The following is a 14,085-nucleotide window of genomic DNA, read 5'->3' on the forward strand; positions in this document are numbered from 1 at the left end:
TCTGCTTATATATTTTGTTTGTTACAAGTTATGCTAAATACTTTACAAATATCTAATCCTCACTTACAGTTGTTTCTAATCTTCTCTATATCAATGTTTACCAGTTAGATATATTTTATTTACATATGAATGTTCAAGGTTGGGGATCCTCGGCTGGTTCCAAAGTGGGATCTTGAACACTTCACACTGGATGGAATGACTATTAGTCAATGGGATCCCAAGTCTCACGACTTCCCACCCACGATACAATTTTGCATCTACTAAACTTGTTTATTATTCTCTTGGCTTTGAACCCGTTTCCCTGGCACCACATTAAAGGAAATGCAGACATCCGAGTCTCCCCTGTCCATCCCCTGGGGTCTTGACTTGTACGCTCTGCTACATATCCGTATACATTTCAATATGGATTGTATGGTTGGGGATTCCTGGCCAGGAATTCATGGCAGTGCTATAGTAGCCCACAATAGTGACCCTTAGCCCCCTAAGGACCCCCGAATTTTTGATCACCACATTGGGGATCATCCAGGGGCTTATTTTTCCACCCTCCCATGACTTCTCAGACATGACCTCCTGAACCTATTATTCCTCTTATCCCTTTTTCAATGCATCTTTGTTGTTTATTCCACAAAACTTTAGTTTTATTGTATTTATCTGAACTGATTTCTTGGTTTTTACAAAGTTCTTCTAAAGGCTCTTGCACTTGTTTATGGGGAAACTTCCCCTCATCAGTTCTCAATATCTGGTAGGTACTCATCCTTTCACCCGCAGGCTACTCCAATACACTCCAAAAATCAGGAATTACCTGCTTACCTTATTTCTCTGTAACATAATCTTGACGGTCCCCTGGCTTTAATGGCACCCTCCTCCACTTTTTTTCCTGATCCCACTACCTCTCTACCCCAATCTCACTCCCCCTCCCCCACTCCCTCCATCTCCTACATATCTTACCTAGGTACACCAATCTAACTGGTCTTAATACTAGATTACCTGTGTCCAGACATCTCCCCAACTGGATCATATTCTCTGGTGTTGAATCATGTCTCTTAAACTCCTGTCTAGTAACACAAGGGCCTGAACACTCAGCAAAATTGGCCCCTCCTTCACGCCTATATTTCAATATGTTCTATTAGGGGGTGATTTCAATACAGTTATTTCACTCTCATTGGATCGTTCGGGAACCCCTACCCCGGGAACCCGCTTTCCAGGCTCTAAATTACTTAACTTGGCCGAGGCAGGTCTGTTCGATTCTTGGGGGTGTTGTGTCCAACAGTCAGGGACTACTCATTCTACTCCCATCCCCATGATTCCTACTCCAGGATTGATACGTTTCTCTGCTGTGCCTCCCTTGTTCTTTCTCTGTTCTCTGCCTCTGTTCTTGACAACCATTGGTCAGATCTTTCGGCCATTAAACTTTTTATATCTTAATGTCTCTCCCGTAAATAGATCATTATGGCATATAAACGAGACCTTGCTCAAGATCCCCAGTTTAAGGAAATGGTCACAAACAAAATGAAAGATTATTTTGATCTTAACTCATCACCTGAAGTTGAATATTCCACAATTTGAGAGGCACACAAGGCAGTAGTTAGAGAAGAAATCATTAAATATGCCTCACACCGAAAAAAACAAAAATTAGATCACATCGATTCCCTCTCATCCCAGATGCAGGGGTTTGAACAAACTCCCAAGCACACTCTATCCAAGAGATCTGGTCTAAAGGGGGTTCTTTCACCTACGACCCCAGGCGTATTAACTAAATGTTCCGTGACTTTTATAACAAACTGTATAATTTGCCCCTCTCTGGGAACACTAATTCACAGGATGCTGATACTAAAGTCTACCTAAACTCGTGAAACCTCCCTCAACTTATTCAGGCCAAAGCCTATGCCCTGTGTGATGACATTTTGGAGTAGAAGATAAAGTTTGCCCTCATTTCCCAAAAAAACCCCAAAGCACAGAGTCCCAATGGATACACAATGAGCTAATATAAAACGTTTGCTCCTGTCATTCTACCAAAGTTGACGCAGCTCTTCAATCGTATACTCAACGGCGTAACCTTCCACCCGGAGACTACCTCCCCGAGAATCATTGTCATACCCAAGCCCGACAAAGGTCACACATTGTGCTCCAACTAAAGGTCAATCTCACTATTAAAAACTGACCTTAACTTATAAGCAAAAGTCCTCGCTAATAGACTCAATGGGGCCCTACCTGGGTTGATTGACCCTGATCAGGTGGGGTTTATCTCAAATAGACAAGCATTCAACACCACCCCTAGAGTTATCAGTCTCATTCACCGTAACAATATCCAAAAATCTCTGTCACTAGTTTTAGCACTAGATGCAGAGAAGGCGTTTAATAGGGTCTTTTGGTCCTTCTTATTCTGAACCATTGAAACTTTTGGTTTCAGGAGTAAATTCATTACAGCTATTAAGACATTATATATTAACCCCATGTTATGTGCGTTTTATCGCTAACCAATAACGATTGTCGAACCTCGATTTGTGTTTCCAAAGCACAAAGATTTATTCGCAATAAGTGGAAAAATATGCTCAAGCGAAGTAATAGTAAATACAGCCGTTACTTATCGCAGGCGCTCTGGATCCAGTGCAGTCATTCAATCCTGAAGTCTGGGGACAAGATGTCTGCACTCTGGATCACAAGCTGCTGCTTATATACACAATCAAATACAGTAATACAATGAAGATGGTATAGCTTGCATCTATTGGTCCGGGTCTCAGGAATGTCCAAGGGGTCGTCAATCATTGGCTGGTTCATCCTAAGGAATCCAAAGGAGGGGGTCATCTCTGCAGGGGGTATGCTCTGCTCTTCCCGCCCGGATTCCTTAGTCTTAAGTAGTTCATAATTTCCTATCATTCATAACTTGCGTATGCACTCTGCGATTCCCTCGCAGAGTGAACCAAACAGTAGGATATGTAATAAGGTTCATTATGATACCACTCATGATGTTATTACTTTAACCCATTCCGTGTATTTCACTAATATGCATGTAACTCTGATATATCATATAAATACTACTATATTTCGACATAACTGACTATGTGTTGCAACTACCATTAATGTGTACTATTTTATAAGTATGCGTGTTTGTGCGAATGTACGGTAAAAGACCGATTACTGTTGCTGCCACGTGTAGTTTCACGCCGTAGAGTGCCCTTGTACGTCATAGCGTACCGTACGCATCTTTTCAGACAAAGACAACCAAGTTTGCTAGACTTTAATTGAAATGACTTTATCCAATTTGCTGACTTCGACAGTTCCACCCTTTGATAGTGTAATAAACTATCACCCAATCACCGTTTCAAGTTCAGGATTATACAATACTTCTTCACAGACCATGATCTCAGTATCTGGTACCACCCTTTCAGTCTCTTTCTCAGTGTTACTCCCATGAGACCATTTTCCACACTTCAACACAGTAGGAACACATTTGACAACTAAACCAATTGCTAAGATGACACCCAGTATAAGGAGAAGGAGCTTACCTACACTCGCAATCATTTCCTGTACCCACTCCCCCAGACCGGAGAACCATTTTGCTGGGTTCAACCATGAGAACCAACCCGCCACCTTTTCCCCGACCTCATATAACGAAGAATTATGGCTCTTTCGAAATTCCCATTTCAGTTGCAAAATTTCATCCATCTTCCGGTCTATAACCTCTTTAGGGTCTTCCATATTATTAGTAATGTACGTGCAACATTTGACACCGAACTGGGTGGCCAGTGTCACACAGTACCCACCAGTAATAGAGGTGAGATAATTTAGTACCAGTCTATGTTGCACCAACTCCTTCTTGTACGCTTGTAGCTCCCTTCCAGTATACCTGAAAGTGTCATCATACATCTCGGTGATATTATCTATTAATTTAGCTAGGTCTTGGATATATTTAAAGTTTAATGTTCCCCGAGCGGTCCTGGTGAGATCTAGAGCAACCATAACTTGGAAACCAGCAGTTTCACTAATCAATTTTGTAGCTATGGGTTCCTCACCAGGAATCATATTTCTCTTGCCACGGTGTTCATACTGTGTGTGTATGTATGGTGGTGATGTAGTCTTGTGAATATCTACCATTTCTTCATGAGTAATAGTCATGATTTCAGGAACCAGTTTAGCTAAGAAACACAAGCCCTTGGAACTCGGAGTCACCCAGGAATAAGCTTTCCTTCCACAAACAAAATACACATCATCAGGGAGAACATAAGGAGCAGTATGCCCATGAATTATATCACACAGAGTTTTGATAAAACTACCCATGCCTAGTGTCTCCATCTGCTCTAGACACGTGTCGGCATTAATGATATTTTCACATTTATCTGTAGAGACTTTTCCAATAGATACCTTCTTATGTTTGGTTATACGCCCTAACTTGTGACTTCCATCAGCATTCCTGCCTAGTAGTGACCTTGTGAGTCTCTCTCTAAAATGAGTGTGGCGAGCCATTGTCTGATCTGATAGGTCAGCCTCCCAATTCTCCAGGCGCTTTGCATGAGATATGTTTAGGCACAGCAAAGATCTGCCTATGGAGTATTGTCGAAGCGTCAGACTAGGGGACCTAGTGTTATTGTACCTCCCTTCTATGGGCCTCCCACCCCTTAATTCGAGTACTTCGGATATGTTTAGCGGGAATGGCACTAGTCCTATGTTATGCTGCCCTTGAGGCACGTGAGAGCACACCCAACACTCAGTTTGGTTTAGCACCTTACCCACCAGGGAGTGATAATCCTCCAAAGGATGCCCGCCTATATTCAGAGTACTAGGGGACTGGCATCGTTGGATGCATCTCTCGTCAACTAGGGAGTTGCAGAACTTGCAGATACAATACTCATCAGACAATAGCCCCTCACACTGCCTCCGAGTTCCTGAGCTAGCAGACCTTTTCATAACCCCTGGACCAAGTTTGATAATGGGCTGCTCAGGATATCCTATTAACTTTTCTTCGGCCTCCATTTCATCCGTATCACTCCCAGAACTCTCCTCCATCCTCCATTCTCCTTCACAAAAATAGAATGTCCTAGAAAAAGTAAAAACAAGGAAAATCCTGGAACAAAAGAAAAACAAAAACCGCCACTCCATCACTGGAAAGATAGTTCTGAGGCAACGTCTCTGGTTCAGGTGTCTCAACTGCAGGCTTTAGGTCTCCCGGAACAGGTTCACAAGTGACAGCTCTATGTCGTCGGTCTGAGTCTTGTCTTGCACTTTCTCCGGATTATGAACTCTCCTGCAGTGGGTGGAATGGACCCAAGTGTCTCTCTCTGCAACCTTCAGTGATGTAGTACTGGTCAGCAGCACTTGGTACGGGCCTTCCCAACGGTCTGTTAAACAACCTGAACGTAAGAAATTGCGGATCATAACATAGTCTCCAGGTTCAACATCATGACAGTTCGTCTCTGGCATACCAGGTGACAGCATTTTTAGTTTTTGTTGTTGTTGTTTCAGCTGTCTACTCATTCTTATAAGATATTGTACAGTCACTTCATTATTACACTTTAAGTCGTCTTGTGGACTCACGATCAAATGAGGTTGTCGTCCGAACAGTATCTCAAAGGGGGACAGATTAAGAGGAGGTCTAGGAGTGGTTCGAATGCTGTGGAGGACCAACGGCAAAGCCTCAGGCCATGCCAACCCAGTTTCAGCCATTATCTTACCTAGTTTGTTCTTGATAGTACCGTTTACTCTCTCCACCTTACCACTGGCTTGTGGTCGGTAAGGGGTGTGAAGTCTGCTACTGATTCCCATGAGTTTACACATATTTTGGAAGACCTCACCAGTAAAATGGGTACCCCTATCACTTTCAATGATTCTAGGGATACCGAACCTACACACAAAGTCTTGTACAATTTTCTTTGCAGTGAACACAGCAGTATTAGTGGCTGCCGGATATGCTTCTACCCAACCGGAAAACACATCAATACACACTAACACATACTTTAGATTCCTGCACGGTGGTAATTGGATATAGTCAATTTGTATTACCTGAAAAGGTCCGTCTGTAGGAGGGATGTGGGATGGCTCAGTTGGAATAGTTTTCCCAACATTTTTCCTCAAACAAGTAAGACATGACATTGCTTTCTTACCAGCTTGAGAGGAAAATCCGGGAGCACACCAGTATGCTCTCACCAGTTTGCACATACCTTCTTTACCCAGGTGAGTCAGGCCGTGTGCTGCTTCAGCCAGGCTTGGATAGTATGTTCGGGGAGCTACAGGCTTACCTTGTCCATCCCTCCAGAGTCCTGAGGACTCTTGACCACATCCCTTCGCCTTCCAGACCGCCTTCTCCTGCAGGGAACACAAATCTTGCATTTCAATTAATTTCTGCGTGTCTAATGTCTGAAAAACCATCATAGTCTCGGTCGATACAGTCATAGGTTGCCCTGCTGCCCATTTAGCAGCTTCGTCTGCCCTGTTGTTGCCCAATGACACTGGGTCTTCTTCAAAGGTATGGGCTTTGCACTTTATGACGGCTACTGTTCTGGGTAACTGTATCGCTGTCAGAAGTCCTTTTATGTGTTGTGAGTGTGCCACTGGTGTACCTGCTGCTGTCGTAAAGTTTCTAAGACGCCAAAGGGCCCCAAAATCGTGCACTACCCCGAAGGCGTACCTAGAGTCAGTATATATATTGGCTGATTTACCCTCTGCCAGTTCACACGCTCTCTTTAGTGCTACTAGTTCCGCCACCTGGGCTAAGTGAGGTGGACCAAAGGGTTCAGCTTCTACCACATCCTGATCGTCTACAACAGCGTAACCAGTACATAGCTCTCCTGTCTCTGTCTGTCTATGGCAACTTCCGTCTGTATAAAACGTAAAATCTACATTTTCTAAGGGGGTGTCACGTATGTCGGGCCTTGCAGTAAAGGTCTGATTCAGGTGTTCCATACAGTCATGCGTGTCAGTATTCTTGCCTAACTCATCATCAACCAGGGTCTCCTCACCTCCCACCCTTTGTGTCTCTTGAGACACATACGGAAGGTATGTAGCTGGATTTAGGGTGCTACATCGTTTGATGGTGATGTTTGAGGGTGCCATCAGGGCTAGTTCCCACTTTGTGAATCTAGCTGAAGAAACATGTCTGGTTTGGGCTGAATTTAACAGAGCTGATACAGCATGGGGTGTATAGATGGTTGAATTATGTCCTAATACTACATCCTCGCTCTTACTTACTAGAAGGGCCGTTGCTGCTACACTTCTGAGACATGTTGGGAGTGATCTTGCCACATTGTCTAATTGTGCGCTGTAGTATGCTACCGGTCTGCTAGCGTCACCATGTTTCTGTGCGAGGACACCTGCTGCACAGCCATCAGCTTCTGTACAATATAGCTCAAAAGGCCTTTCATAATCAGGTATTCCCAATGCAGGTGCTCTTGTCAGACTATCTTTAAGATTAAAGAACGCTTGCTCTGACTCTTCTGTGTGTACGACACGTTCTGGTTTTGAGGAAGAGACTAGCTCCTGCAATGGTAATGCCAGAATAGAAAAACCTGGGATCCATGACCTACAGTATCCACACATCCCCAAGAAAGTACGAATCTGCTTCTGGCTCTGTGGCAGGGTCATGTGTTGTATGGCCTCAATTCTGTCGGTTGTCAGGTGTCTTAGCCCCTTAGTGAGGCAGTGTCCTAAGTATTTGACCTTAGTCTGACATGGCTGTAATTTATCCTTTGCCACCTTGTGCCCTGTTTGTGAAAGATGAAGCAACAACAATTTAGTATCATGTAAACATGACATAAAAGAATCAGAGCACAACAACAAATCGTCCACATATTGAATTAGAACAGACCCATTGTGGGGTTGAAAGGATTGCAAACAGTCATGTAAGGCTTGGGAGAAAATACTGGGGCTGTCAATGAACCCCTGGGGTAGTCTGGTCCATGTGTATTGCACTCCCCTGTAGGAGAATGCAAAAAGGTATTAGCAGTCAGGGTGAAGAGGGACTGAGAAGAAAGCAGAACATAGATCAATGACAGTAAAATGACTGGCAGACGGTGGAATCTGCATGAGGATGACAGCTGGATTCGGCACCACGGGGAATTGGCTCTCAACAACTTTGTTAATTCCCCTTAAGTCCTGGACTAATCTATAGCCCCTCCCCCCACTCTTCTTCACAGGGAAAATGGGACTATTTGCTGTACTGGCTGTACGAATTAAAATCCCTTGTTGTAACAGCCTCTCAATAACAGGATATACCCCTAGTTCCACCTCCGGTTTTAATGGATACTGTGGGATTTTTGGAGCTATCCTACCACTTTTTAGATTGACCATGACAGGGGCTACGTTTGCCATCAGTCCAGTGTCCTGTCCATCTCTGGTCCATAGGGAACCTGGTATTTCCAGCAACATCCCCTTTACTTGAGATGGACTTTGTTCTATAACAGGAGAGTGTAACATTAACCTTTGAGGGGTGTCCAATATGTCCTGTACCTCATGTGCAACCTTCTCGGGTATATCTAGGAACACACCATCTGAAGTACAGTATATGACACATCCCATTTTACATAACAAGTCTCTCCCTAGCAAGTTAGTAGGAGCCGCTGCAGCCAAGAGAAACGAATGCTTAGTATGCAGAGGCCCGATAGTAACTTCGGCGGGTTTAGTTAGAGGATAATGTAACACTTTTCCCGTCACCCCCATAGCTGGAATAGTTTTGCTGGTCACCTGTAGGTTGAAAGGAGAGGTTATCACAGATCGGGCCGCCCCTGTATCTACAAGAAAAGTTTGTTTCCTACCAGCTATGTCAACTATCATTGTTGGTTCTTCACTCTGACTCTCAGTTAACCTTACTGGCTGTAGACTACAGGTATGACCTGACCCCTACCGCTGACTATTGATTTCCCGCGCAGCATTTGCTGCCGTAATATGCGCGGGTAGATGTGAGTCTTCTAGTCTATGTGAATCCCTCCTTGGAGGATATCTATGTGACCCACCTCTCTGTGTATTGAGTCTTTCCTTTTTACACTCTCTAGCGTAATGTCCTTCCTCGTTACAGTTAAAACACCTGATCACTTTAGGTTTCCGGTTATATGGGTTGTATGCTGGTGGTCGTGTATGCACCTTTTCTAGAGCCTGTATACTTACCATCATTAACCTATCACTTTTCTCCTCCCTTTTTCTAAAAAGGTTTTTGTCATGCTCCACAGCAGACTCCCTAAGAGAGTCTACCGTGATGCCTCTCCAATTAGGTAATGTGGTTTGTACTCTCGTCTTTAAATTTTCTCTAAGGCCATCCATCAGTACTCCTACAGCTACCTCTCTGTGATGTGGGTCCTCACTTATGTTGGATATCCCAGTAAATCGTGCGATCGCTGTTATAGCTCTAGCAAAGTAATCTGAGGCAGTTTCACTATCCTTTTGTTTAATGGTGAAAATCTTACTCCAATTTACTACTACTGGAAAACAGATGGCTAAGTGTTTGACAATTTGTTCTATATTCCGTTGGTTAATCTCATCAGTCAAGGTTTCATCTTCCTCCAACAAACAATCTTCAATAAATTTTTGTATGTTAGTATTGGGAGGAAGACACGCCCTCAACACTACCCGCCAATCCTTACTGGTTGGTTCGTGAGCATTTCCTAAATCTTTAACAAATTTCTGACATTTAGCTAACTCTTTTCTAGGATCTGGGAATTCAGTCATAATGGAACGTAATTCTGATCTAGTCCAGGGACAATGCATTGTAACATTTCTTAAAGGAACTACACCATCCTTATCCGGTTTCCCATTGGGAACTGATATTGTGCGGACCGGGAACGCACCCTCTGGTACACTGACTTCAGGAGACACTACAGGATTTACTGGTCCTAGATTTAGAACGCTTTCACTCCTAGTGATCACGCTACTCTCACCTATCTCAGCCATTTTCTCATACTTGCGCTGAGATTCTAGTACACTAACGGCATGGGCAATGGCCAAAATCACAGTGGGTTCATCTTCACTTTCAGATACACTTGATTTAAACTGGTTTAAAACAGGATACAACTTAGCAATTTTTCTATTTTCAGTTTTAACAACGGCTGTACTTACCCCTCCCGCCACATAAGGTGGCGGGGGCGCGCTTGCGCTGAGTTCGCCACGCTTCTCAACGGTTACATCTGCCTTGCGCGCGCTTTTCGCCACGCCTATTTCCGGTTTGCATTCGCTGCTCTGCCACGTGTTACCTTCCATTTGCCACAATTTTAAACAATCATTATGTCTATTTCTCTTTTTCGTTGACTTGATCAACCATATTTTATCTTTTACAGTATTCAGTACCTCTGCATTAAAACTCCCTATTGTTGGGAAAGGCCTATCACAGTCTTTGGTCATCCCGATCCACGTGTCACAATACACAGTTGCATATGCACCATATTTCTTACACATGAGAAACCTCGCTGAACCAATAGGGCCTTCCTTAGGCAGTACACTGACCATCTCTAGCGTATGCTTAGCACCCATGTTGAACAATATACCTTCTACCCGGAACACAGACACACCGCAATGCTCTGTTCCTTCCGGCCAAATGTGAAACACAGACACACCTCAATGCTCTGTTCTTTCCACCTAATAATTTCAACTCTGTTGCTATACTCACTGCTAGAGATCTATAATACTCGGTGAACGTATTTCCTTTAGCCGCGTTCACTCGCTTTTCTCGCCCCTGGCGAGGATCCCTAATACAGAAATATCACTGTGGGCCCCAAGGGCTATCAGCTCCTCGATACCCTGGCTCAACCACAAAAATCTGCTGAGTTTATTATCGCTGGGAGCGCAAGTTAATACAATCAACCTGCCTTTCCAGTATAATTCCTCCTAGCTGCTTCACCAATTCGCACTAACGGTGCGATCGGATCGCACTGCCTACCAATACTAATTATTAGCAAACCTTGCGATCTATTTGTAGCGCTTTGCGAAAACCCGGTTTTCGCATTCGGTATACCTGCCCTGTATACCGTCCTTCAGTTGGGCAATCCGCCTCGTCAGACAGCAACTGAGCACAATCCACAACAAAACAGTGTATCTACGTTACAACATCACACACTATACACCTTTTCTGCGCAGAAAATCAAAAGTTCCCAACAACAGTAATAATACCTCAGAGGCTTTCACAAGTAATTATACTATACACGTACAATAACTATCAAAACGATTGTTTAACCACGTGGCAAGTCTACCTGAAGTTCGCGTACGCACAGCAGGAAATACACATACGCTAAGCAATGCAATACAGTTAAAACGCACAATGACAGAAAAAAGAAACAGTTTTCTCTTTTGTCCCTAGGTTCTAGTTAGCGTGCCCTAGATAATGCAAAACGGACATTCGGTTTCACAACACAGAGTAAAATTCAGGTTTTGAACACAATGCGTTCTTACCCGTTTATGACGCGTCTCCACCCTTTGTTGAGGAACCGAAATCCGTTGGTCTTGCGTATCATCGGCAACGAAACCTCCAAAGCTCACGAGCCCCCAAATTGTTATGTGCGTTTTATCGCTAACCAATAACGATTGTCGAACCTCGATTTGTGTTTCCAAAGCACAAAGATTTATTCGCAATAAGTGGAAAAATATGCTCAAGCGAAGTAATAGTAAATACAGCCGTTACTTATCGCAGGCGCTCTGGATCCAGTGCAGTCATTCAATCCTGAAGTCTGGGGACAAGATGTCTGCACTCTGGATCACAAGCTGCTGCTTATATACACAATCAAATACAGTAATACAATGAAGATGGTATAGCTTGCATCTATTGGTCCGGGTCTCAGGAATGTCCAAGGGGTCGTCAATCATTGGCTGGTTCATCCTAAGGAATCCAAAGGAGGGGGTCATCTCTGCAGGGGGTATGCTCTGCTCTTCCCGCCCGGATTCCTTAGTCTTAAGTAGTTCATAATTTCCTATCATTCATAACTTGCGTATGCACTCTGCGATTCCCTCGCAGAGTGAACCAAACAGTAGGATATGTAATAAGGTTCATTATGATACCACTCATGATGTTATTCCTTTAACCCATTCCGTGTATTTCACTAATATGCATGTAACTCTGATATATCATATAAATACTACTATATTTCGACATAACTGACTATGTGTTGCAACTACCATTAATGTGTACTATTTTATAAGTATGCGTGTTTGTGCGAATGTACGGTAAAAGACCGATTACTGTTGCTGCCACGTGTAGTGGAAGCGTACGCCCTTTCACGCCGTAGAGTGCCCTTGTACGTCATAGCGTACCGTACGCATCTTTTCAGACAAAGACAACCAAGTTTGCTAGACTTTAATTGAAATGACTTTATCCAATTTGCTGACTTCGACACCCACTTCCAGGGTCATGAGGACAGGCCTCAGATCCTCTCCAACTTCGCAATGGTACCCGACAGGGCTGCCCTCTCTCACCATTGCTGTACGCACTCTGTATTGAATCACTAGCAGCAGCAATTAGGAATAACATAAATATCTTGGGAATCCAACTAGGACCTAAGCAATATAAAATAATGTTGTTTTCAGATGACCCTGTCCAACCCCGGGATATCTATCCCTAACCTTCTCTCCGAACTGGCATGTTATGGACGGCTGTCCGGGTATAAAATCAACGACACTAAATCCGATGCCATGGGGTTCTTTTTCCCTTTCAAATGTAAGGCACACCTGGAGGTGTAATTTAAATTTCAATGGCGTCCCCAAGTAATCTGTTAACTAGGTATAGCCATTACAAGACACAACTCTGCCCCATATCGATTCAATTACTCCCCTCTAGTTGATAGCATTGGTCGAGATTTAAACAAATGGCAATCTTTATATATTTTGTGGACAGGTAGGATTAACACAGTAAAGATGAACATCTTACCTTGACTGTTATATTTATTCCAGACATTATCCAAGTTCCCCCTTCCGTTCTGGCGGCACTGCAGATGGCATGTAGCAAATTTATATGGAGAAGCAAGAGGCCCAGACTCAAACACATTACCCTGGCAAAGCCTGCTGACGAAGGAGGACTTGGCACCCTCTCCTCTCTAACTATTACTACACTATCCAATTATACCATGTGATTTCATGGCACATTAATCCGGGTTATAAAAAATGTGTGGATATTGAGAACGCCATGATCCCGGAGGCCCTGGTGCACTACCTACCCTGGCTGTTCAAGTCACACAGACCTGCCTCGGCTTATGAATGTCCCACAATCCAATTTACTGTCTTGATTTGGGATTCTGTGAACACTCTTTAAATTGGCCCTATTTTCCTTTCCTCTGAGCCCAATATGGAGACACCCCCAGTTCCCTCCAGGTAATCTAGATTCCATGACTACACCCTGGAAATCAAGAAAAATAGAGTGGTTTCTCCATATAATGAAGACATTTGGACTGCCCATATTCGCAGAACTATCGGCGACACATGGCCATCCAATATCTTTTCATTTCTCATACCTACAGATCCGTAGCTTTATCCATTCGCAAACACATACTAAAAAACTCTGACAACTACTACCCTTTGAGCGTAACTGTATTTATTCAGTGGGGCATAACGGAAACATATCAAAGCTATACCACTTCCTCCTCAAGCTAAACTTACCCACAATGGATCCCCGCAAAGAGGCATGGGTGGGCGACCTTGGGCTGACCCTGGACAGTGAGGGATGGTCAACAATTCAGAAACATGTGGCCAAAGCATCCATCAATGCGAGTGTCAAGAAAATGGCTTATAAAGTATATTCTAGATGGTACCTAGTCCCAACTAAACTTCACCGCATTTTCCCAACAACATCAAACAGGTGTTAGCGAGCCTGTGGCAGACAGGGTACTCACTTACACATCTGGTGGGACTTTCCCATTATGCAACCACTGTGGAATACCTCACTGACCTTCCTCCACCAACTCAAAGCAATTCAAAGCAATATCCCAAGAGAACCCGCAATTTTCTTGCTCAACAAAGCCACCCCATCTATAAGCAAATCAACGGACTGCCTGTCACTTCAGGTTAGTCAAGTCTGCAAACTATTGATAATCCGAGCTTGGAAAAAGACACTTTCCCCTACTAAGCCAGAGTTGATAAACAGATTGTGGCATATCTCTTCCATGGAATATATCCCAGCCCTCCTTA

This window comes from Mixophyes fleayi, chromosome 5 (genome assembly GCF_038048845.1).
Source record: "Mixophyes fleayi isolate aMixFle1 chromosome 5, aMixFle1.hap1, whole genome shotgun sequence".
Lineage (NCBI taxonomy): Eukaryota > Metazoa > Chordata > Amphibia > Anura > Limnodynastidae > Mixophyes > Mixophyes fleayi.